Source organism: Pyrgilauda ruficollis, unplaced genomic scaffold (assembly GCF_017590135.1).
Source record: "Pyrgilauda ruficollis isolate IOZ18807 unplaced genomic scaffold, ASM1759013v1 scaffold7, whole genome shotgun sequence".
Taxonomy (NCBI): Eukaryota; Metazoa; Chordata; class Aves; order Passeriformes; family Passeridae; genus Pyrgilauda; species Pyrgilauda ruficollis.
In genome coordinates, this window is record NW_024528821.1 from 11678783 (window position 1) to 11704044 (window position 25262).

At 40.2% G+C, this 25262-nt stretch overlaps 1 protein-coding gene across 2 annotated transcripts in view; it reads right to left on the reverse strand.

Annotated features, from left to right (window-relative positions):
- Positions 1-25262, reverse strand: part of AFF2 (AF4/FMR2 family member 2) — a 333484-nt gene that overhangs the window by 95665 nt on the left and 212557 nt on the right. The window lies entirely within an intron of this gene.

Genomic DNA, 25262 nt, shown 5'->3' on the forward strand with positions numbered 1-25262 from the left:
AGAATGCAAAGTGGGTAACAGCAAGAAGAGGAGGTGCTTGTTTGAGGTTTGATGGGACCTCACAGTTCTTAGTGTCCAAAGGGAGACCAAACATCTTCCAAGCCAGGAACCTGCCAGTTCATACCCCCATTTTTGTTTATTTATTTACATTTTTACACAGGGAAATCTCACAGGCCTGTGCCTGGCCTTGTTTAAGGGGGAAGGAAGCTTCTAGAAGATGCTGCTGTCCCTATGCTTCCTTTGGCAAAAGAGTTGAATCGCAAATTACTGTATTAACACTGTATTGACTTCTTTCAATCCAAGACTTGGGTACAGGAAAATACATGGGGTAAGAAACCACGTTATTTGCTGCTACAGAGACAGAAAAGGTTTCTCATTTGGGGATCTCTCTACCTAGAAAGACGAGCAGCCACCAAATAAGCTCCTGTATAGTTTCCCATATATCCATGCTTTTATCTGAGCTGATAGTCAGCTGGGCACTCTTCTACCTCACACCCATCTTTTCACCTTGACAAATTGTCTTATCACGGGATGAATGAATTGGCACATCTCCCCCTGACCTGTGGCAGCAGCCATTAAAATAGATGATCTCCCTTTCTGCCAGCCCCAGCTCCTCTACCCACAGCAGGAGGCTTGCAAATTGCAATTATTGTTTCCTTTTTGCCTTGATGGGCCTGAAGTCTATGATTTTTTATTGTTAGCCTTTAAATAACTCTAGCAATCAATGGGTGTTCTCTTAGGAAGGTTTTTTGTTTGAAGACTACCAGTAAATCATGGAAGCCTCCTGACACATGGAATTTTAAAGAGGGGACAATAATCCCAATGTGGAAATTTTATAATATTTGAAGCCGTGTTGGTGCCCTTAAAAAGAAAAAAGTGAAGGAGATCTTTAAACTGGTTTGTGAGCCATCAGTCTTCCAGTGACCTCTGTTGTCGGGCAACCCAGTGGTTACAAAGTACCTGGACACATAACTATCAGTCATTAGCATCCTGATAAATGGCCAGTGCCTCCCTGTAATATGTGAACCCATAAAAGTACAACTGCAGCATGGATTAAAAAAGAAATCTTCTAAAAGTTAGTATTTGTGAGGGGTCGACCTTGTCTGGATGCCAGGTGCCCACCAAAGTTGCTCTATCTCTCCTCTCTTCATCTGGACAGGAGAGAGAAAATGTAACAGCAGGCTTGTGGGTTGAGAAAAGGACAGGGAGAGATCATTCAGCAATTACTGTCATGGGCAAAGCAGACTCGATTTGGGGAAATCAATTAGAAGTATTGCCAATGAAATCAGAGTAGGACAATGAGAAATAAAACCAAATGATAAAACACCTTTCCTCCACCCTTCCCTTCTTCCTGGGCTGGACTTCACTGACAATTTTCTCTGCCTCTCCCCTGACAGTGGTGCAGGGGAATGGGGATTATGGTCAGTTCATTGCACATTGTCTCTGCAGGTTCTTCCTCCTCAGGGGAAGGACTCCTCTCATGCTCCCCATCTTCTTCCAGCACGGGGTCAGCCCCTCAGGAACTTCATCAACTCCGCCTTCCTACAGATCGCAGCTCTTCAGGAACCATTCCAGAGCGTGTCCCCTCTGTGGGCACACCCTCCAGCACAGGCTGCTCCAGTGTGAGTCCCCCATGGGTCACAAGTCTGGCAGACAACCTGCTCCAGCGTGGGCTTCTCTCTCTACTGGGACACCTGTACAGTCTTCCCATGGGTCACAGCCTCCTTTGAGAACAGGAGCCCCCTGCTCTGGCGTGGGCCCCTCCCCGGGCTGCAGCAGGATCCCTGCTGCCAGGACCCCCCTGTGCTGCAGGGCACAGCTGCCCCTCCACGGGCAGCACCAGGGGCTGCAGGGGAACCTCTGCTCCGGCACCTGGGGCACCTCCTGCCCCTCCTCCTGCACTGCCCTGGCTGTCTGCAGGGCTCTTCCTCTCACAGACTCCTACTCCTCTCTTGCAGCTGCTGTTGCACAGCAGGTTTTTCCCTTTCTACAATCTGTTATGCCCGAGGCACTGCCACTGTCAGTGCTGGGCTCAGCCTGGCTGGTGGCAGGTCCAGGAGGATCCTGGAGGATGGCATTGGCTCTGCTGGAAATGGGGGAAGCTTCTGGCAGCTTCTCACAGAAGCCACCCCTGCAGCTCCCTGCTACCCAAACCTTGCCATTCAAACCCAATACTCAATTTTTCAGGGATTATTAATCTTTAGAGGCCTGGACTTTGGCGATGAACAGAAACTTTTAATGCTGTTTATCTAGCAGACACATTCATTTGTTTCCCCAGAGCCATTACTTGCTGTGCCATTCTCAATGTATCGCTGTGCCTTGATCTATCCACAGTCCCTGATTGTTATCTGCAAGTCTCATTACACCAGAAGGACAATACCCCCAGGAAACCAAGACCATTTTCATACAGGACTATATCATTCTGACTCTTAACTCTAATTCAATCCTACACTCCTGCTTTTAAACCTACATTTCACTTTAATGTGTAAATTATCCACTGCTTTAAAGAATCACTGGTAGATAATGCATTCTATTGCTATTTTTTAATGCAGATTTAAGTGGATATAATGCAAAGATCTTTTCATGAATGAAACCCAAAGGGTGGTATGTTTTCTTTCTTTCAGCTATTGGGTGGTTTTGGGTTTTTTTGTTTGTTGGTTTTTTGTTTTTTTTTTTTGGTGTTTTCTTTCTTTTTTTTTTTTTTTATAAGTGTTAAATTCCTTTTTGACATACCCTGGTAGAAATAAACCAAAAAGGACAAAAGAAATTCCATATTGGGTAAATGGAAAGAACAAAGAAGAAAACATAAAAAAGATAAATGGATACACTTACTAAACTAACCCCACAGCCATCTGAAATGGCTGATTAATAACTGTCCTCATACAGCCTATACTGCAGATACTTTCTAACAAGCACAGTAAGCACAAGACATGTTTATTGAATATTGAAAAATATAAAATTGATATAAAACATGATTAGTAGGAAGGACAACTGTTAGAGTTGGTTTCAGAGAAACTAAATTTGCAGGATTTATGAGTTCCCTTCAAGAGACTAATAGATGTTTAGACAACTAGAGAGAGGAAAAAAATTGGATTTTGGCATTTCTTTAGCAGTTCCAAGCTTATCACTTGGGGTATATAATTCTTCTTAGTCCATTCTGCTAAATGAAGAATATGTCATCCCATTCAGTTCCAAAACTCAAAGCTTAAACAACTAAACCAACCACCTTCTAAAATGCATCACACTCTTCTGGCAGATGGAATAATTAAAGAGAAACTGAGTATAGTATCAACCAGAAATAAATGGTAGCCAGAGAAGTGAGGAAATAAATTAGAAATACACACTACATGCAAATGTAGAATGCTGAACATTTCAAATAACCTGCTCCCAGAGAATGCTGGTTAGAAAAAGCAATATTTTACAGAACACAAAGGACTAGATGGTGTTCCACAATTTTAAAATGTGCTTAATATTCTGAAGACATGGGTCACAGTAGCTTGTACTGTTTAATGTTTCCATTAACTCTCATTTATAAGCAAGTACCATCTGATTGCACTCAAAGCTCAATAAGGACTTTTTAAGATTGCCAGCAACCTTAATTCAAGGTGACTATTTCACTATCATATCTAGAAAGGTATTTTAGCTTCAAAGCCTTGAGACAGAAGAGCTCTGTATCTACAGCTCTCCAAAACACTGTCTGGATGGTCTGAACGTGAAATGAGGCACTCTTGAGTGAGAGGTCCCTCTAAATACCCATATGATCTATTCTGCTCTATGTAATTGTTCACCTCAGAAGCACCCAGACTGGAGATTACAGAGTGTATTTGTTATTAAGATCAGGACAGCTATTAATAAAGGCCAATTTGGAGGCTATGTTAAAATTACAATGAATGCTGCCAATGAGGGCAAATCAAAGAAAAAACTGCCTGTATCAGAAAGCTACCTCCAGGGGTGTTATGAATTCATTTTATTTCCTATTCGTCTCTGACCCAGCTGACACTATTGTTGAATATACATGTACTTGTTTGTCTTTTCATCCATAGCTAATGCAAAACACCACTTTAGGGAAAGAATAGGATTAAGTAGGATTTTTTATTTCATTATTAGAGCAATGCCATTTACTATAACAGTTGAAGTTGTGTCAGCACATTTATTATAATCTACAATTTTCAGAGGTTTGTAATTTGGAATGTGAAATTATTGCAAAGCAGAAATGTTGGGATAAAGCAACACATTTATCTGTGGTGTAAGTAGGGGCAATCTCATTGACTGACTACAATACCCACTTCCTTCAGGGATGAATTTGCTCCCAAAGCAGATTGTTCCTACTTTACAAATTTAGCTAGACAAATGGCTGAACAAGGGCTTTATTAGGATGGGTTCTGTAAAAGTCACACTAGAAATAGTAAGAACATGAACACTGAAATGGGACTAGTAGCCCATCCTGACTTTTGAGTTCAGTGCATGTTTTGTGCACATCAGACCTGCTGATTTGGGATCCTCTCAACAAGCAGGTGAGAGTTTGGAGACATGAGATAATTCACCCCCTGAAAAAGCACTACCACAGTATTACTCCATTTCAGTTACTTTTACAGAAGACTCTGAACTTCTTACAGGAGGATTTTCACTGCATCCTTTTTTTTTTCTTTCTTTCTTTTTTTTTTTTTTTATAATGTATAATATATTGAAATGCTTTTAACAAATGAATAAGGTCCTGATTGCTGGTAGACTTCTGGGAATGCTGCATTTCTTCCTGCTCTGGTTGTGGAGGGCTGGGAAGGGAATTTGCTGTGTTTATAACATGTTTGGTGATACAGCCTCCTTAAGGAGGAGGTGTTTAAAAGGCAGCATGGATAGGATAAGGTTCTGCATGTCTAATTTGCTCTGGGATGAGCTCACCACTGCACTGGGGCTCACTCCAATGTGAAAAAAGCCTTGTGGGAATGAAAAGGATAGAGGAAAGGGAAGAGGGTGTTGCAAGCAGACAGCCAAGGGAATACTGAGCAATTCCCTAATCCTGAGCTGCCCAGAAAATTAACTCACTCATGTCAAACCAAATCTGTACAAAATGCATATCCCATCTGAGTCACATCACAGCAAACACAAGTGTTGATTCTGCAGGAAGGAGGACAGGCAGTGGTGTTAACCAGACATACAGACATGCCATTCTTTTCTCGCCAGGTTTATAACTCTGGTAAAATGGGAACGCATCTCTAAGATTTCTGTGCTACAACTAGTTATTCCATTTGATATTAAAGAGAGAGCTTAGACTGTTATAGCAAGTTTAAAACTTGTGAAACTTATTAAGACTTAATCCAGAACAGGCAGGAATCTAATAAATGTCTTTGGGGTGAAAAAGGTAGTACACTGCATCCTGAGTTATGAAGGCCTTGTCACTCCTGTTTGCAGCAATATTCCTGCAGAGGGAACACAGTCCATGCAAATAGTGACTAGCACTGAGATGTACCTTTTCTACCCCTGAACTTGCATGGAAATAAGGCCATCAGCTCAACACAATCTCTGCTGTTTACCCCATGGACTTCATACCCAACTTGTTTTTCATTTTCCTAGTGCATTTCTCTGTAGTATATAAGGCTTCTCCAAGAGTGGTAACTCAAAAGGTATCATGCAAATGACAAACTGTATAATGGAATTCAGATGTATTTCAAGAATGTGTTGCAAACACTGGAGCACAATTTTATCATTTATCAAGGGGGAAGAAGGGGGCCTATGTGTGTGAAAACATCTAACAATAGATTTCCCCAGAGAAGTTCATAATACAGTGAACAAAAAACTGAGGAAATGAAAATAAACGGTAGAGTAATTCCAAAGGAAAAAAGAAGATCTTTTGTTTTAAAACATCCCATCAATAAATCTTGAAACCTTATATTCATTCTTTTTCTGAAATGTGCAAGTCATCCTTACATTATTTCCTCTGAGATACTGTAAGAGTTATGGTAAAAGAAAATCTCAGAAGATTAAATGGAATTTACAAGCACCATTTACCTTAATAGTCAGGACCATTTGTCCAGCAATTTTATACATACTTAAATATAATTTATTAATTTTCCCTTCTTCTCATCCACCATTTTCTTTCATTACATATTTGTCAATGATGAAGTCAGTCTTGCAAACTGTTACTCACAGAAGTAACTTCTGCTCATTAAAGCAGTTTCAGTGGCCTCAATAGGGCTAATTTGCTTAAGGTACAGATCAACTCCTCAGCCTATGGCCTTAAATCACCTCCCCTCAGAAAGGACTAAAGTCAAGTTTTGTGTCTTCACTTCAAAATAACCTGTGTGCAACAGAGGTGCCTGTTCTCTTCCCTGCCACAGGAAAGGCAGTCATCATCCTGCTGACATGGTCAGCCTCCTCCTGGCCACTGATGGAGAACGATGGCTTGCCAGGACACTCTCCATCGTGTGCTGTCACACGCAGCCTGCCTTAGTGTTCCTGGCACCTTATCAGTAATTAGTGTAATTACAGATGGTGAGAGAGAAGTAACCCCTGTGGTTTTCTATTAGGTACCTCACAATTAGAGAGTGCACTTCATTACTCATCTCTCCGTATCATCTCTTAATTTCAAAAGGATTAAGCAAAATTAATTCTTTCAGTAGAAGAATTTCTTTATCCAGCCATCCATTAATGTCTATGCATAAAAACCTCTTCAAGGCAACTAAGATATTAAGTTGCTACCTAAGTGCATTATAACTACTGCTCTGTTGACAGGCATTTTGTGTTTCATTAAAGCTGAGACAAGAACTTTGGGAGGAGGGAGAAAGATGCGGCCAAATTTTATGGGAATTGGCATGTTTAGCGCAAATAATATTGTGGTGTATCAAATAACTTCACCTCTCTATTGAGCTTCAATTCTGCTTGCAAACAATGCTTCCAACAGAATGGGATCAGAACTGGGTCAAAATATTTTAACAGTGTAATAGGAAGTTGAAAAAGATCACAGAAAGCAGTATCCTTCTGTTTCGAGCTGGTGAGTTGGTGTTTTTGCCTTAATAACACCCATACCACTGGGTTCTCCTTCTGCCTTAGAAAAGTGCAGTCTCCTTCACCTTGTGTCTCCCTCACTGCCCAGTGACTCTTCAGTACAACACACATCTCTGTTTGGCAAGTCCAGAGCATGATGTATAACGGAAGCAAAAAGAGAAGGAAAAAAGAGAGAAAAGAGAGACGAGAACAAAGAAAAGTATGGGTCCAGGAAAAACACAGGGAGTGACTAATAGTTTCTAAAAATGCCAGTATAAAATGTGCATTCTTAGAATTTGTGAAGAATAAAAATAAGTACCCACCTTTTTTAGTGTGTTCGATTCTGACAGCGTGCACAAAGCTTTTACTATTTTTCCTTTGATAAACTGCAATGGCTGATATAATTTTGGGGTCTGCTATTTATCAAGAGCAATATATAGTCCAAGAGCCATTTCTGTGATACATTCTCATTTCCAATACATTTCACATGAAAAACACCTGCTTACTCCAACCATATTTGATTAAAACTGTCTCCTCGCCAGAGCACCAGTATTTTCTCTGGTAAACAAGCCTTCAGTTGGCATATTTACACACAAAGGCTATAGGAACTTAGCACACAGTTGAACAATGATTGATAATTCTACCACAACTTGCAAAGGTGACTTTAAAAAAATCATACCAGATAATATATTAAAGAAATTTGTTCAACAAGGAATGAAATCACACAGGACTGGCTCATCTATCCAATGTTCTACCGTGCATATGACCCTGTAAGTGGGTCTGGCTTCCTAATTTCTGTGCAAATGAACAACAACTTAATAAAACTGTAAAGGAATTCTCTACTTGTTCAAAAGGAAGACTCAAGATGCTTAATAAAGACTGGTTGAAGGAGGTCTTCCAGCTGAAAATACTGAAAAGGCAACACAGTGAGTTGTGACATGGTTTTCATGATATGTTATGGAGAATGGGAGCTTTAGCTTCAGAAACAGTCTTTGTGCATATGGAGGAATGAAAAAAATTTGCCACATCAGATTTTTAAAGAATGCTGTAAGCTTAGTGCCTGACTTAAAGATGTTCAGGGTTGTGCATTACCAGAGCAGAATTCCAAGCAGGAATCCAAGTCCTCTGTACTGGCCTGCTGATGGCGCACAATGAATAAAGACAGGGGGTGGCCACAGGGAAGATGAGCAAGTCCCAGGGGCTTGTGTGTGCATGGGAGAACTCAGCAGGACTTTCCAGGCTGCAAAGGCACTACACCTCTACAAAACATACTGCTGGACCATGGCTGGTACACAGGGTAGTTCACAGATGACCACCAGCAAAAATCTCCAGAGAAAGCAAAGATAAGGGGATCTTGGGGAAGGTGAGCTTCATTTTCACTGCCCTAATTTGTGATCAGTTCTTAAAGACACTTTTGCACCTGCAAAATCCTACATCAAGAATCCACAGCTATCCCACAGATCTGAAACAGACTTTGAAAGACAAATGAATCTTCAGTAAGACTGTTCACTTCTATCCCTAAATGAACATTCTGTTGATCAGTCTAAAAATGTATAAACAGATGAATCCAAGCAGTACTAAAACTAACATAAATATAGGGGATAAAACCAAGCAAGACTAAAACTAATATAAATAGATTGGATAAATGAAAAAAATACTTAAATGATTTCTGAATCTGGATGATTTATAAGGCACTGCATATGCATGAGAGAAATCAAGTACCAAGCAGAGTGCTGAAAACACTGACTCATGCAAATAATCCTTGCTCCTGCAAGCACTATTTTTCAGGCTCAGATCCAAACACAATGCCTGACACTGTTTGCTCTGATAATCACTCTAAGATAAACAGATTTGAATAACTGCAAATACTTCCAAGCATTTCCTTTCACTTATAATGTAAAAAGAAAAATTAGAGGATAAAATGAAAATGTATGTTTCCACTTCTAGATTTCATACATCATTAATTCTGTAAAAATATATCCATCTTCATGCTGATAGTTCTCTTTGCTTGGCAAGCTTGAAGAATGCAATATGCTAGATAACCTGATTGAAAATTTGATCCTATTGTTTAACAGAATGAGGATTGTTTCATAAGGGGCTCCACCATGTCTGTGCACATTTTCCCCTAAGTAACAGTGTAAGACTTGTATTTCCCCAGACAGCTGAACATTTACGTTGATGTACTTGGCTAGAGATCCAATCTTGCTCTGGCTATAATACAGGAGAATTTTCCTCAGCATTTTGAATTATGGCACTGAAATAATTTAACATTGCCTTCTGTGCATGTTACACAAGTTTTCTGATACAGTTAGCTCTTACTGAAAGTTTGCTTACCCTATAAATTGTGCCACATGGTTACACCGCTCTTCATCCTGAAAACTGAGGATTTTTTTTTTTTTTTTAGAATCACTGCAAATGGTGTAACTCTGGAGAAGCCAGCATTTCCCTGCAGCCACACACACCCTGTGTACACACACCCTCCAGTCTTTATAGTCCCCAGGACTAGGTTACTTCTGAGCTCTCTGCTAATTTGTGCTTGCAGAGCCCTCTACAGCATTGGAAGAATAAAGCTGTGAAGAACCAAGAAAGGAACATTAATGGCTGGTTTAAATGGCTGCATTAGGGATACTCACAGACACTGTTTATGTCCAATTTACAGAACCACAGAATGGCTGGGGAAGGTACCTCTGGAGATCATCTAGTTCAACGCCCTGCTAAAGCAGGGTCACCCAGAGCAGGCTGCACAGGATCACATCCAGGCAGGTTTTGAGTATCTCCAGTGAGGGCGACTCCACAACCTCTCTGGGCACTCTGTTCCAGTGCTCAGTCACCTTCACACTAAAGAACTTTCTCCTCCTATTCAGATGGAACTTTCTGTGTTTCAGATTGTGCCCACTGTCCTCTCTCCTCTCTGCTTTAATATCTCTCTTCCAAATTCATCTTGAGACCACCCTTGTCCTCCTTTACCACAAAGCCTTTGAGGAGCATTGTGGTTGATTCTCTGAGAGGCAGGTTAATATTATTATCATATCAAATTAGTTATGAGATTAAATACATGTTACCATTGGGAAAAAACCCTCAAAATATGGTCCTCAGTGCTAAAAATATTCTAAAAAAGAAAATTCCAGACTACCATTTCTTTGCCTTTCTTTTTAGTCATTTCTATGATGTCTGGCATTAGGTTTCTTTGTCCATGACTTAAGTACTTCAACATTATTATCAGACAAATAAACAAGAAAATAAGTACATGAAATTCATAAATACTCAGTGTTTTCTTCAAAGGGCAAAACTTAAGGATGATGCAGACTAAATTTAATTTAATTGATAAATTAATGACATAATGACTTTACAATAATAGAATAATAATATGCCAAAATTGTCAGACTGGATCAGGTCCGTGGTACATCTAGTTCTACATTTTGTCAGAGGAGGTTGTTCAATGGAACAATTTGTTAGTACTGAACTATTTTGCCTAATACAGCTGGAATGAAAAACTAGTTCATTATGCTCATGAAGCACCTATGTTTCCCCAAATTCTTCATTACAATTTTTTTCAGTTTCTTTGAACCCTGGCTCCACTGTTGGCAGGAACCAAAGTCCTAACTGTAGGCTCTGTAAGAATCTATTTGTTTTTCCTGGCCTTTTTATCCTAACATTTAAATTGTGAGAATATAAATGGGAATTTCATAGGTTCTAAGTGAGCCTAGGTGCTTGCCCCCCATCAAATTTCAAAACTTGATTTTCTATCAGAACAGTTGTAAGGACATAACACGCCTTTTTTGCTCAAGACTATTCTTTTGTACTTTCTCATCTTACTCTACACATAACAAGTCTAAATCTTAGTGACTATTATCTTCAGAGGAACAAGTGTGTACATTCACCTTATGCCTAACTTGCAAGCTGCAAAGCCCTCCCCATGTTTGCTGAGTTTTGATGTTACTTCAATGGAAAACGGATGAGTCCCACGAAGAGGAAATTGCACAATACACCTCGCACTTGGTGCAGGAGCTGCTAATCTACAGACTAATCCAGTTGATACGTATGGTTAGGCAGTTGGGTAACTATCAGGGCACAACACCACCTTTCATCTCCTAAGGTAATGCAGAAGTTATATCTCAAATCCAATTTAAATTGGTGCTCCCTTGAGCTCAAAGATAATTTCTTTCTAATCCTCTTCTGGTTGTCTATAGGGTAACCTTCAAAATCTCAGAAGTGACACTGTAAAAAAAATGATCAAGTCATAATTTTTTAGCACAAAACCTAGCTATTTTTCCTGGTGGCACTATGTTCCAGCTGTTATCAGATTCAAGAATTTTTCAACTGCCTTGAACTCTGCATTTATTTTACTTTTCCAGATTTTTGCCAATGAAAATACCTCAGCACTGCTTGAAGAGAAAATAATCTTGTCAGTTTTATTGTGCCATATCTGAGATGATGAAGGTCATGCTAACTACAAGTCTGTTCCAATTGCTACGGGGTTGGGTGAGGTGGGTTTTTTATTTTATTTTTGGTTTTCCCCTAGCTCCTACCACAAAGTAATAGGGATTTTCCCCTTTCATTCATCTTGCCTTTTGTTGTTTTTAATCGACCACCCATCAGTGCCGAATTGCCTTGTAACTGTCTGCTGAGCTTTCATTTGACAGAGATAGCTGCTATTGTTAGCAGGAGCCTTCACTTCAGCCCATTTAACTTTCCTCAGTTTGACAGCTTCACAATAGCCACCTTCCATCTAAAGAAAACTGTGATTTAGTAGAAAGGGAATGTGGGACAACAGCCTGATCTGTCACTCAGTCTCCAGTGAGTTCTCTTGGCATAAAGTTCCCCTACAAAGCTGGAGGATGAAATACTACATGAAAATAAGACGGTCATGAGACACGTTCAGTTATATATTCTGGCAAAATCTAAACAGCAATCACACTTAAAAATACAGCCCTTTCCTTCAGTAATACCCCACGCTGGGCAGCAAAAGAAATATTTTGACTAATTCTAAATATCCATTTTTCACTTACATTCCAGAGTAATACTTGACTTTTTTTTCCCTCTCCTTTATTCACCTAGTAATTGTTCTCAGACTGATCTACAAGAGCTCCTAATGGAGACAATGCCACAAGTAAATTAAAGCTTTCATTGGACTAGTCGTTGGTCCTACTCCATGTAAGTTTACATGAAAAGATGTTGATGAATTAAGAGCCTGTATGTCCTCCCTTACTAACGACTAAAAAAGTCGAATTATAGCTGCCTTAGCACAGCCTCTGAATACTTCCCAGCTCAGCTCCACACTCAGCTCTCCTTTCCTATGTGCTGTAGAAATGCATTTTTAGCTGATTTTTAACTGTTGTACATTTATGCCTAATGCCCTTTTGTATTTAAGCTTAAATCTGGTTTTATAATTTGGCATAAATGACAAGCTGTAGACATCCCACTATTAGATTTCCAGGCACCATTTTTTTCCCAGCCAGTTAAGTAACATTATTTTCTTGTCCAAAATCTTGATTCCCAGTTTGATGAATGTTCTCTTGCTAAAAAATGTGTCTAGGAAATTGAATTTGATTACCATAAAGCATAATTTATTTCAGTCTATCTTATGCCTTTCTTTAACTCTCATTTAACTTCATCAGAAGAGGCATGAGAAAACAAAGTTGGTAGAGCTGCATGCTGCAAAAGGAACCCACTAAACTGACTTCTACATTCACCTGAGTCTGAGAATCCTTTCCTGGTATTTAAAATAAGTAAGTCACTTTGGTAGTGGTGACTAATCCCTGAACAACATATGAACTTTTGTTTTGAGCAGCCATTCAAAACTGCCTGAAGAAATTACCACAACTATGTGGAAAGGTGTGTACAGAAATGGAGACAGAAAATCAGATAACAGATAAACTCCAGTAGAAAGACAGATAACAGTTACTAGAGAGGAATCTATTGCCCAGAGTTCACTTGTGAGAGAGTACCCACGAGGCTACAACTAGGAAGAACACCAGACTGCTCCACTGTTTCTAATTAGAGACGACATCCTTCATTTTATAGCTCCTGTGGTCTAATTTGTAGAGAGCCATATCCCCTAAAGCTTTCTGTAAACCAAATTAAAACTCATTCCATCAAGGAGTTTTAGCAATATATGGTCTCTGATCACAATACATACTCATGGTCGTGGAGCTGCTGCAGGCAGTCAGCTGGGGGGTGCTGGCTTTTGGGGTTTTTTAAATTTTTCAAGGAAACAGCAGATTTATTCTAGGAAAAAACATTTTAAAGGCCAGAGAATTTGGTCTGTTTAAACAGTCACTCATGAGAAGGAATAGTACACACAGTCTCTCTCTACTGATTTTCCCAGTATTCTCTGACTTTTAATTAAATAATTTTTCTCCCTCCTTTTTTTTATTCAAGACACCTCAAAGCTTCAGCTCAACAAACATTGCTAGCATTTTTTTTTCTCTCTAAATTAAAAAAAGTTAGCTTAGGGCTTTTTGGAAGCCTTAAGACTCCACAATTGCTTTTGAAGTTTGCAGTCCTTTTTCAACCCAGAAAACATTCATACAATGTGCAGCAGTAACACAAACACCCTACTGGGCTTTAACCCAGCTCTGGACAAGGAGGAGAAATTCTGCCTCTATGCCCATTCAGCTGTTGGCCTCTATGCCACCACTATCAAGAGTGCCAATTAGCATTACAGCTCCTGGATTTGGACATGTGTCCATTAGACTCCAAGGGAGAACTTCATTTCACACAGACATTGAATAGCTCTGAGAGTGTGATGAGTTTTGTTCCCTACAAATCTGCCTTGAATTTGAGCTGGTAACCTGAAGGTGAAAGGATCCATCATTCCCAATGCTAGGGCAGCCTGTGCCAGCCAGAGTATCCTTTACACCAAGAATTTGGTGTCATTTGGTGGTTGAACTTCTTACACACACCCAATTCCCTGCAAACACAGCCCTCTGCCATCCCTGTGGGCTCTGACAGAAACACACAACTCTGTGGATCTGGCATAGCTGCTTGTATCAATCAACACCAAGTTAGATCCTTGTTTCCTCCCACATGCAAAGGGACTTAGCGAAATTTCTTCAAGCAAGATTTCAAGAAAGCATTTATCACAGCTGGTGTAATTACAGAATTACCTGTGAAAACCCACAAAGGCTGAGGGATCTAATGAATAAGTGGAAAACTACAGCGTAATATCAAACAAAATGTCTACAGTCAAAATATTCCACTGGGTAAAGGTCACATACTCCCTGCCTGGAGGAACAGCAGATCAGGCTCTGAATGCAGGCAGGTGAGAGCTTTGCCCACATTATGTGAGGAGATTTTGATAAACATTCCAGCCTATTTTGACAACGGGTGGCCAATGTGGCAAAGTGGTTCACTGTGGTTCACAGTAGCAGTTTGATATCAAAAACTGACCAGTAAGGAATTTGATAGGCTGGCCCAAAATGCTGAGAGTTATTAACCTTGAGTAGCTTCTGGAAGTGGGATGCCCTGGGCAGGCACCACTGCCAGGAGAGTCCCCAAATCCCCAGGAGGTGGCTGCACACCACTCCACTCTGCCTGCTGTACCCAGCTCCTTTCTCCCCACCCTCTGCACTAATTTCTTCCATTATCCACTCATTTCAAACAAAACAAATATATTCACTGTTGTGTAAAGGCTCATCTACATTTCCTTTGAGTTATTTTCATCAGCAGCACTCTATTAAAGTTATTTCAAAGTAAACTAGAGAGAGAGAGAGCAGAGACTGTGTAGCACTATATCATGTGTCTTCTCAAACCAGTTAAAACTCAGCAAGAAGTAAAAAAAAAAAAAAAATCTATTTAAAACTAGATTAAGCTCAAGCTGCTAACGCATAATAAATTGCTCTATTTTAACTGACTGAACTGTGCACACTTAGAATACAAGGGCATATTTCATTTGGGTTTATGCAATTGTTCAGTCTACTTTTCTACCATTTCACCCATCACAAGATGAGAGAACTTGTCAGGCAAAATTGTAGTTAATGATGTTTAATGGTGGCTAAGCCCGATAGACTTGTTTATTTCTTTTCTTCTTTTTTGTTGCTTTACTCTCACTGAAATAATGAAAATATTACATGAAAAACTTCTATATTATTTGCAGGAAAAGCTTCCATTACCAATGCCAGGTAACATAAAGCTTTATCTGATTTATATAGCAATCTATATAAATCTACTTTTATGTTTTATTTGATTCCAGCCATTAGGCTGTGCTAGGAAGTAATTCTAAAATATATATCATAGTGGCAATTCACTGTACTATACCAAATTAATCTACATAAATCTATACCTGTGTGCAGCGAACCAGCATGGTAACATCACCAGCATGGAGGAGGAATGGATGCCAGTAATTCTACTTGTAGGCTTTCTAGGAAGTTCAAGCTTTCTCTAATTACTGGGCATAACACAAACGTCCCCTGTTGACCAAATTCCTCCATCTAAATTAATTGTACTGCCATTAGCATAGCTCTTACATTCTAAATTTCAGAATACGAAACTGCGTATTAGGAGAGGTATTTCCTCTTTATGACTGATCTAAAGTCAGAGAGCTGGAGAATGAATGGGCTGTTTGGAACAGCATATCCTTTTAAAAACCTGTATTCCTTACTGATTTAAGTTCCTTACATAGCTGAAGCCAGTGTGCTCTGCACAGCTGAATGAGGCCAGCTGGCAAAGCAGGAGCATATCAGCATTCTGACTGCTTTTCTTTTGTTTGAATATTGCCTCAGTGGCCGCACACTTAAACGATGTGAACTTGATGGGCTTGACTATGACCTCAGCTAAACTGAACAATATGAAGCTGGCACATCTGTAATCTCAGGCTTGCTATTTTTCAATTTATTTTTCACCTGATTTGTATTAAGATGTGGTTCAAATTTTAAAATAAAAATAAAAAGGGTCCTTCTGCATTCCAAATCAATCAGCAAATGCTGCCATGCCAGAAGGCAGGCTTCATCTGCCTCTTCACACCACATTTGGTGAATCCCTGACTTATGAGAGCTTGATTTCTAAATGTTTATGCAGAAAGAAATGCTTTACACATCCGCTCCTTCTCAGATAGCCTACGGGGATTTCTGGCAATACTTTTTTTTTTTTTTCTTTTTTTTTTTTTGCCTGCCTTCCAGGTTTTCTCCCTGTGGATACATAAAGACAGAGTGACAGCAGGAGTAGGCTCAACTTGCAGCGAGCAGCATCCGTGCTAATTATTGATACTGACTACATGAGATAAGCTGGACATCTGTCTTTACTTTTAGCAAGTTCTACAAGGATAAACATGAACATGAATGTGGGCTGCCCCATGGACAGTGTACTGGTGCTGTTTTATACTCCCAACCCATCACTGGGCTTCTGTCACTTTTGTCTGAGCTACATTTCAGCTTCGGGTCACAAGAGTTCAAAACACAGTCAATTAATCAAATGGCTTCTATGAACATAACACTGCAGCTCAATAATGCTTTCCTATTCAACATAAGCAAGGAAATGAAAGCAGGAGGTTAATGTGAAGATAGCTAGGTTACATGTGGAGCTTTAAGCAGCAATCCTTGATCAGCCATCATCAGACAGTGCATTTTATCGGAGCAGTTATTTTATGTGAGACAAAAGAACAAACCCAGGATGTGTTTATGGCCTGATCCTGCTCTCAATAAAGTCAAGTCAAGCTCTTCTCTTGACTTATGCCTACTAGTTCAGGATCTTTGATCTTGGCAATAAAATTAACACAGCAACAGAAAACAACAAAGAGAGACAGAAAAACTCTCTCAGAATGCTCTGCATTTACACTAAGGAAGACAGAGGATTCAAGTCTGAGGTGAAACAACCACTCCCCGGCGGAGGGGAGCTGGATGTGGGACACGGCAGCCCGTACGCTGAAGTGGGGGGACAGGGCTCTTACATCAGTGCAACAGGTTTGCATGTGCTGTGTCAGCTGTATGCGGAGGACTTCGCAAAGCTGTGATCCCAGCAGGGGGGAGTGGAAGGCCCAAATTCTCAGTCTTTGCTGCCCAAACACGACCTGTCAAACGGGTGGGAAGCAGGGAGCTTAGTCTGCCAGCCCCCTTCAGAAGGGCTTTTCTCTGTCTCAGCTTTAGAAAAGTGCTGGGATTCTGCTTCCTATCGTCCAACTCTTCTAAAAAGGGGCTGAAAAAAACCCTTCTAAGCAGTGTGAGAATTCTTTTCGATGCGATAAAAACCGTAAATATGTGTTTCTAACCACTGAAGACAGCAAGCTTTGGAGGGCTTAAATGGAAAAAGCTAGTTTAGATTGAGCCAGTTCTGGGTATTGCCACACATGTCAAATAGCACTTCACTTGACAAATGGTCCCAAAGAAATCTATGGAGCTATTCAGGGGGTACGGTGATGTTTGGTATGAGTAAGGAGATTAGAATCTAGCCCTTGCTTTATTTTCAGAGAGATTTCAAACATGTGTTTGTTCTAATTTTCCCTTCCTTCTAGGATTGCTGGTATTCACTTGGCTCGGCTTTAGAGGCAGAGTGATGTGAAAAACAGCACCAGTAAAAAAAATTACAAACTCTCTAATATATGACCAAAATAGCTTTTTCCCCCGTAAAATATGTGGCATGAACGAATTCCATAACGATGCTATGTGTTATAAAAGTTTATTGGCACTCATTTGGGATTACCCGCATAACTCACTTGTGAGTTCACCACTCGTGGGTAATGCACTCATCCCAAATGCATGCTAAACACCAGCTTATGTAAAAAGTCCTATTAGACTTTAGCAGAGATTAAACTAACAGATTTTTTTACAGAAGCCTCTTATGAGGTCCATGGAAATTACAAAAATCTTAGTCTATAACAGGCAATGTTTTCATTAGGTTTATTCTAATCATCCTGTATTAAATTCTGTAAATTCTTAACCAGTGACATGCATATCCTCTCTGCAATTTTACATTTTTCCTCTCTCTACACACAATTTTGTGTAGTATCACAGACATGTGACTGCACCGAGAGAGAACACAGGCCCTGGTGTGAGGTCAGTACAAACACAGAGTGCAGGAGTCCTTGCTTTAGCAACTCTGCTCTCTAAACTGAAAGGGCAGGGAACGAATGGGAAAAAAACATTGTTCATATTTACAGACTCAGAACAGAGACATAATTTCCTAAAGGTCATACAGGAAGTCCCTGTTAAGGCTGGAATGAAAATTAAATTCTCCTAAGCACCAATCTAATGCCTTAAAAACAAATTCATCTTCCCCCAACATCTGTGTGTTTCTTCATCTACTGCATTCCATGCTCATTCCCGTACCATTTGAATGTCTCTCTCTGGCACTGTGACATCATTAGTATCTGTTTTGGCTTAAAGCATCACAACACCCCCCTGGACACCTGGATAAGCCAACTCACGAGGAGCATGGATAAGGTTGTCAGGCAGTCTGTGCATCAGGAAACAACAGTTCAGTTTTGCACAATAACCATTACCAGGCACCTAAACTTGGTAACCTTAGCCTGGGGCAATTTCACAAAGAAAGCTGCAACAGAAACAGGAACAGAGCTGATGCAGGCTGGGCACAGTTAAGCTGATTTTCCTGTTTTCTTTCCTGCTTTCCCCTGTTTTCATCTTTGAACATCTTCTGACTCATGATGACGCTTGGGAGGCCTATGCAGGCAACATTCAAACCTCCTATGCTGCCAAGCTCAACCTGAATTAGCACCACCACCCAGAGGAGTTCCTCTGCACACTTCTGTGCCTCCAACCACATATCCTCCTTGGTCAAAATTAGGGAGAATTTCTGTAATTAACCTAAGATTTCTTTTTTTTCCCCTGAAACAAGTGGAAAAGAGGGCAGGAAGATACCCAAAGTATCTAATTGTTTTTGATAAGTAAATATTTCCTCTCAATATTCAGATGAATGTTCTGTGACAATTTATGACCAAAAATAAAATTTTAGGCAATGTTTTATGGACAATATTTTCCTATTAACTCACATATGAGAGAACTCTAAAACTTGGTAGGAATTAAGGTTAACCCTTAAAAGAAGTATCTAATATGCCATTATAGCAAAAGATTGAAATTAAAGAAAATGCCTTGGTAATTTTCTAGGTATGTTGAGTATTAATGTGATATAGTTATTTCCAAGGAAGTTGGAAACAGTAAGGAAAAATATCTCTCCTAATTTTTAGAATGATTTCCTACCTAAAGATACACATATCACTTGATTTTCAATCACTTCAGAGCAAGTAACTTTATCTAAAACCTAAAGAGCCTACCTGCTATTAACAATCTCAGCAGTGCCTAATAAAAAACCACTTAAGCACAAACTGTACTTAATTTATATGATGAGTAGCTATAAGTTATCAACCCCAGAATCCTGTGCAGAAATTAAATATTCAGTTTTTCCTTACTAATTCGAGCAGGATTTTTATCCCTCAATTGTGGAGGCTTGACAGTGGGGGAAAATGAGTCAAGTCAATCTTCCAGCAAAAAACTGTATCATGGAGGGTGCTGGGAGGAGAAGAGATGCAGAGAAGTCAGGGAGGTAGAAAGTTTACAGACTTTCAGGGCATTCTTTGTTGTCAATACAAGAATAAATATGTCATCTGTTTTCACTGAACCCATTGGCAAAGCTATCAGATTGCTGAAAAAAAAAATTATTTTACTATTTTTAGCCTAGGCAAGCCCATTGCTGAAATGGATTACAGGAGTGGAAAGTGACTGAATCAACAGAACAGATCTGATGTGCTGGATCAACACGAAGGGAAAGCTGCAGGAAGGACAAACACACACATTCTGCTTAGAATATATTGGAAAGGAATTGTCAGAGCCCTGGCCAGTCTGGGGAAGGGGACAGGAAGAAAGAAGGTAATAAAGCAATAATCTCAGGTCCTGCTCTGGAATTACGCAAAATCTGCAGTGTTTTGTAGGGATTTTAAAGAGCATATTTAGAAAATTTCTTAGGAATTAGAAGAGCAGGGTCAATACAGTTAAACTCTGTCAATAATCACTCTGTAATATGTACAAGGATCTTCCACCCCAGTGCCCAAGGGCTACCCCTGAACTCAGGACTGAACTTTTCAAATTTAAAATAAGGCAGTCATTTGAAAAAATCTTATTATGGAAAAAGGCCTAAAAATAAAGCTGTTTTTTTAACACTCGGGACTGAAGCACCCCCTCCCCCCCCCCCCCCCCTCCCCACCTTTCCTTCCTGAGACCCTCTATGAACCAAACTCTGCCAAGAGGAGTATTTAATGAGAGGTTTTCTAGTCATTAGCCTGGCCATAAGAGGGCCTGGCTCGGCTGCAGGGACTGGCTCAGCTGGAGCTGGCCACACACGGAGTGACCAGGTCACCAAACTGCGGGACCATGGCACAGCACCCACGGGCAGCCGGGGAAGGAGCAGGAGTCGTTCTTCCCTGTACCAGCTCACCTCCACACCTCTGGGGCTGTCAGCTGTGTCCCCAGCATCTCCTGGTGTGCCAAAAAGGTGTGTTTACCTGGTGCTGAGCACACCTGGTCCTGCCCCCAGGGCCACCGTGGGGACACAGCAGCTCTAATGCACGGGGACACACAGCTCTTCCCACAGCTCATCCTCATGGGCACTTTGGGACATCACCCCAGCCACAAAGGCTCGGCCACAGGCTTCAGGGATAACTTGGCACATGGCTTTCAGGAAGAGAAGGGAACAAAAATTCATTGCGTCGCCCAGATTTTTTAAGGTTTTCTAAGCCTGCTGATGTTCACATTCTTGTAACAAACTTTCTCACACACTTTATGTAAATAACTTATTGTTTTGCATCCTTTTATGGAGGAGGAAAGATTTGATAGACTGTTGGTTTGCCCAGTGTCATTGGAGAGGTAGCACTTTCACCCTCCAATCCACTGTCACTTTTGGAAATCTATAAATGTTGGAGTCAGAAAATAAACTGCCCTTTTTACCTTGGAAAGAGCAGCAGAGTCCGCATCGTGTTGTTTCGTGTCCTATAGTGACATTCATTGCAAGCTTATGTTCTATGGAGTATTTACATAAGGCATGTGGTCAAAGTTAAAAAGCTCTCCACCTCTATAATCCAGAACATTGTGGCACTACAGGGCACTATTAATGCTGCATTTATATGGATACCCACTGCCTGAAACTGTAGGCACTTGAATGGTGAAAGTATCTTAGAGAAAGAGTGGGATATGTGTGCTACATAACATCAAAGAGCAAAATAGGCAATTTTTAAAAAGAGAACTACCTAAATCATGGATGTTTTTAAGAGGGCTATGTAGGCCCTAGAACTTGATCTTGCTCTTTTTTTTTTTGCAGATGACATTCCAACAGTCTTTTGTTGTTAAATAGCTCCAGGGTGCTAATCTGCAATGGTATGCTACCAGAAAACAGAAAATGCCCAGAAACACTTGACAAACATGGCTCTTGAAAAGGACCTTCATGTCCTTCAGATGAATGACTCTGGTAAGTTCTGAGATGACATTTATGACTAATTGTACTGGGATCCTGCTCCACTGTCAATTCATCCAGTTTATCCAGCAACACAGTCAGGCCACCACAGTTTATACTTGTGGCAGATTCAGCTTTTGGGTGTCACATATGAAAATACCAACTTGATCTCAAAAGTTTCAGATTTAACCACAGATTTCAGTTGGAATAGACCACAAAGAAACAATCTGTCATCCCTCATAGCAAACAGAGTTTTGCTGTTGCTTTGTAAACAGCCTTCAGGAACTCAATCCTAAAGGCTCTTGCCACTGAAGTCCTAACCTAGTCAGGCATGAGATGACTTGCACATGAGGTTACAACCAGGAGCTGGCAGCACAGCACACTTGGGTCTTCCATCACCTCTCCTTTTTCCTCAGCAGGAAATTTTGTTTAAGCACAATTTGAAGATTTTCTTGACCAAACCCCACCAGGTCTCCTACAGGTGCATGCCTGTGAGTGCTAGAAAATATTGGCACCATCTGGATTGAAGTGAATGCACTTGGGAACTGCTGCAGTACCCTGAGGGCTGTCCTGGGCTGGCACAGCAAATCCCAGCAGTAAATAAAGGGAATGTGCATGTGTTTCTGCAAGGGAAACATGACAAATCTGTGACAAACCTACTGAACTCTGCTCAGAAACTCTGTGGGACTTGGTACTCATGAGCACTGAATAACCTGCAGTTGAACACCTTGAATGCTTAATTCTGCACCCCTGCTTCATTCTGCTTACTTATGCTGTTCAAACCCAGTGAAATCAACTGCAGTTTGAGTATCCAGATACTAAATCTAGACATGGGGGTTTTTTCCTGAGTACAAGCTCTGAGGCTGTAAATTATTAATATTAATAATGGGAAAAATCTGTTATGTATAAACAATGCAAGCAAACAGTAACAACCATTTAAAATTGTTAATTTGAGAATTTCTTTTCTCTGATTCCCTTTCATAAACAAAATATTTTTTTCATCAGGCAGTATTCATTATATTCATCCTTGGTGTAGTTACAAGGCAAAAAATGTGGATTATTGATGAAATAGATCATAATGACTCTTTCCAAGCCATTATCATTTATCATTTAAATGTGTATTCAATGAGCTTTAATCTGCGAATTTTTCACGTTTGGGAGACATTATGATTTAACAGATTCATTGTGTTTGCTTTATTCTTTTTTTAATACAATGCATGGCACATGTTCTGCAGGCTACACATGAAGTAATTTTACCTATCAGACTGGACTTTAAAAAAACTTACTAGAGAACAGCAGCTGATTATTAAGGCCTCCAGTCTCCAGAAACATAACAGTGCAGGAACACCGTGCTGTTATACTAATAAATGAGTCCTGAAAATCTTCATAATGAGGTATATTGGACTTTCCTCTGAAAAGTCTCAGTCTCCCATTACTTCTAAGGACAGCACCTCAACCAATCATACCTGAGATTTCAACTATATAAATTTTCTCTAATCTCCTAAAAAGGTGCTTTTTCTAGTGACTTAGATTAAGCAAACAAAATCAATGAATGCTGTCTCGTTGGTATTAATCAGTGTGAGTTGTGTACCATATATTACCAGGGATCCAAGCAACTTCAGCCCTTGTGTGGGTTTTTTTTTTTTTTTTTTTAAACTAACAAGAGTCAATTAATAAGAAGAAGAACAGTGGTTAACACTTTAGCTAAAGCAAAAGAGTACGGAAAGTTCTGTCCTTTGGAGAAGGAAGGTGATATTGGATTTTTAGGTCAGTGTTTGCATAGCTGCACAAGCTACAAAACTGTGAGAAAATTCAGCAATTGGCAATATGTGAGCTCTTACCAGGTTTTGGCTACAGCAGATTAATTCCATATCCAGACTGTATATAATTCACTTAACACCTTTTCTTACTCAAGTTTTGAAATTTCCTGAACAATATCCCTCTGCAAAGGACCTGCACTCTGAACAAACTCCCCTTGTCACCAGGAGCACTATTTGCTTTGAAAGACATGATGGGTAAATGCAGACAAGCTCATCCACCCACAAGTGAGACCATGCCCTGGCTGTGATCTCCTGCTCCTTCCTGACATCATCCCTGCCTGCTGAGTGGTGGGAAGGTCCCCAGCCAGGCACAGGCAGGATGCCAAGGAGGGCTCAGAGCTGCTCCTGTAGCACAGCTTCCCTCGTGCCTTTCCTATTTACAGCAGGCTGCTCTGAGCTGCTTCAGGGTTCTGACAGGAGGGAAGTGATGTGCACATGACTGACAGACGTGCCAAGATCAGTTAGAAACGGTGGCCTCCAAAACATCTGTAAGACACTGTGCTCCTCCTGGGGAAGCAGCCCAAGCCCTGCTGCCCTGGAGCAGCTGGGAGCTCACCAAGGCACCTCTGGGCTCCAGAGTGAGGAGCTCTGCCTGCCCCAGGAAGGGAGCTCTGACCACCCTCAGGCCATGCCTGCAGGCAGCTGAAAGGAATGACAGTGCTGAAGGCTTTTCTCATCATCCCTCACAATTCTGTAATTCCACAAAAAGCCAGTGGCAGGACTGCTGCACTCTGCCCACCTGAGGTGCACGGGGGCACCTTCATTCTACCCTCAAGCATGGTTTGCCCCATGCTCACATATTAATGAATTATTCATAGATTTTCTGAGGACAGCTGATTTTTCTCTTAAACAAAAGTATTTTCAAGTATTAAAATATATGCATCTCAAAATAAAAAAAAGGAATAATCTGTTGGGCTTAACACAAAATAATCTCACATAAAAGGAAGTATTTTTTAACAGCACACATCTACTTTATGGCACTGGTCTCTTAACTTCATGCTTATGAGTTAAGGAAACAGCCCCTTGGTGGATTACTTTTCATAGTTTGCTCAGTAATGTGTTTACAAAGCCATTGTTGCAACTAGATGCTTATATATTTTGATATACAGTCTGCACTAAAACAGTACATCTTCAGAGGTTTCATGCTTATTTCAAAAACCTATTTAAATGGTCCTTTACCTGCCCTCCCAGCAAAACACAAGTTTATTGCCAGATACTCCAGGGCTCCATAGTCCACTCTGACAGTAATTAAGGCAGAATTAGTGGTGTTTTGTAGAAAATGGTAACAGTGGCAAGTGTAGAGCTGGATGGGCCAAATTCATCTCTGACAGCAAGTCCTCTGAAGTAACTAACTTACTCTACGAATCAATTTGACACTTCAAATTTCAAATAATGGCCTCTATTTTAACTGTCTGAAGCACATAACTCAGAGCCTGAGAAATGTTAAATGGCTTTTATTTTCCTATGTTAGAAAACTGCTCACCTACCCACTTGATTTTTGCTGTGTATCAACTGTCTATTCCAGAAATGTTTTTTTTTTTTTAAAGACAATATTGCACTATTTGTTAAAATAATATAATGCATTATTTCAATGCAACCTGCACTTGCTTAATGCTTATCTACCTTGATAATGGACACTACTAGTGACAAATATTTCTCTAAACCATGCAATGAACAATACAAACCCCACTAAGCAATATTTCGTGTTTGTAAACATCTGTAACATTTCCTCTGACCCTATAATTCTAAATTACACCAATACATAACAAATCCAGTAATTGGGCAGCACAGTCTTAAGAAAACTAAAGGTATATTTTGCCATGCCTTCTACTTGCATTTAGACTCCAAACGTGATCTTGGGATATGGACACTGAGCTTTGGCAAAACAATCTCTTCCACAATTTCACCCATAAATTTTCACCTAGCTCTATATGGTACCTACATTCTAGTCTGATTCTGCAGCAGTTATCTTACTCTACAGAACAGCTAATCCAATTCAACTCCATTTGTCCATTAAGAAACATTCTTTTTTTGTTATGTAAAATCTACATTTTTATGGGGTATTTTGTG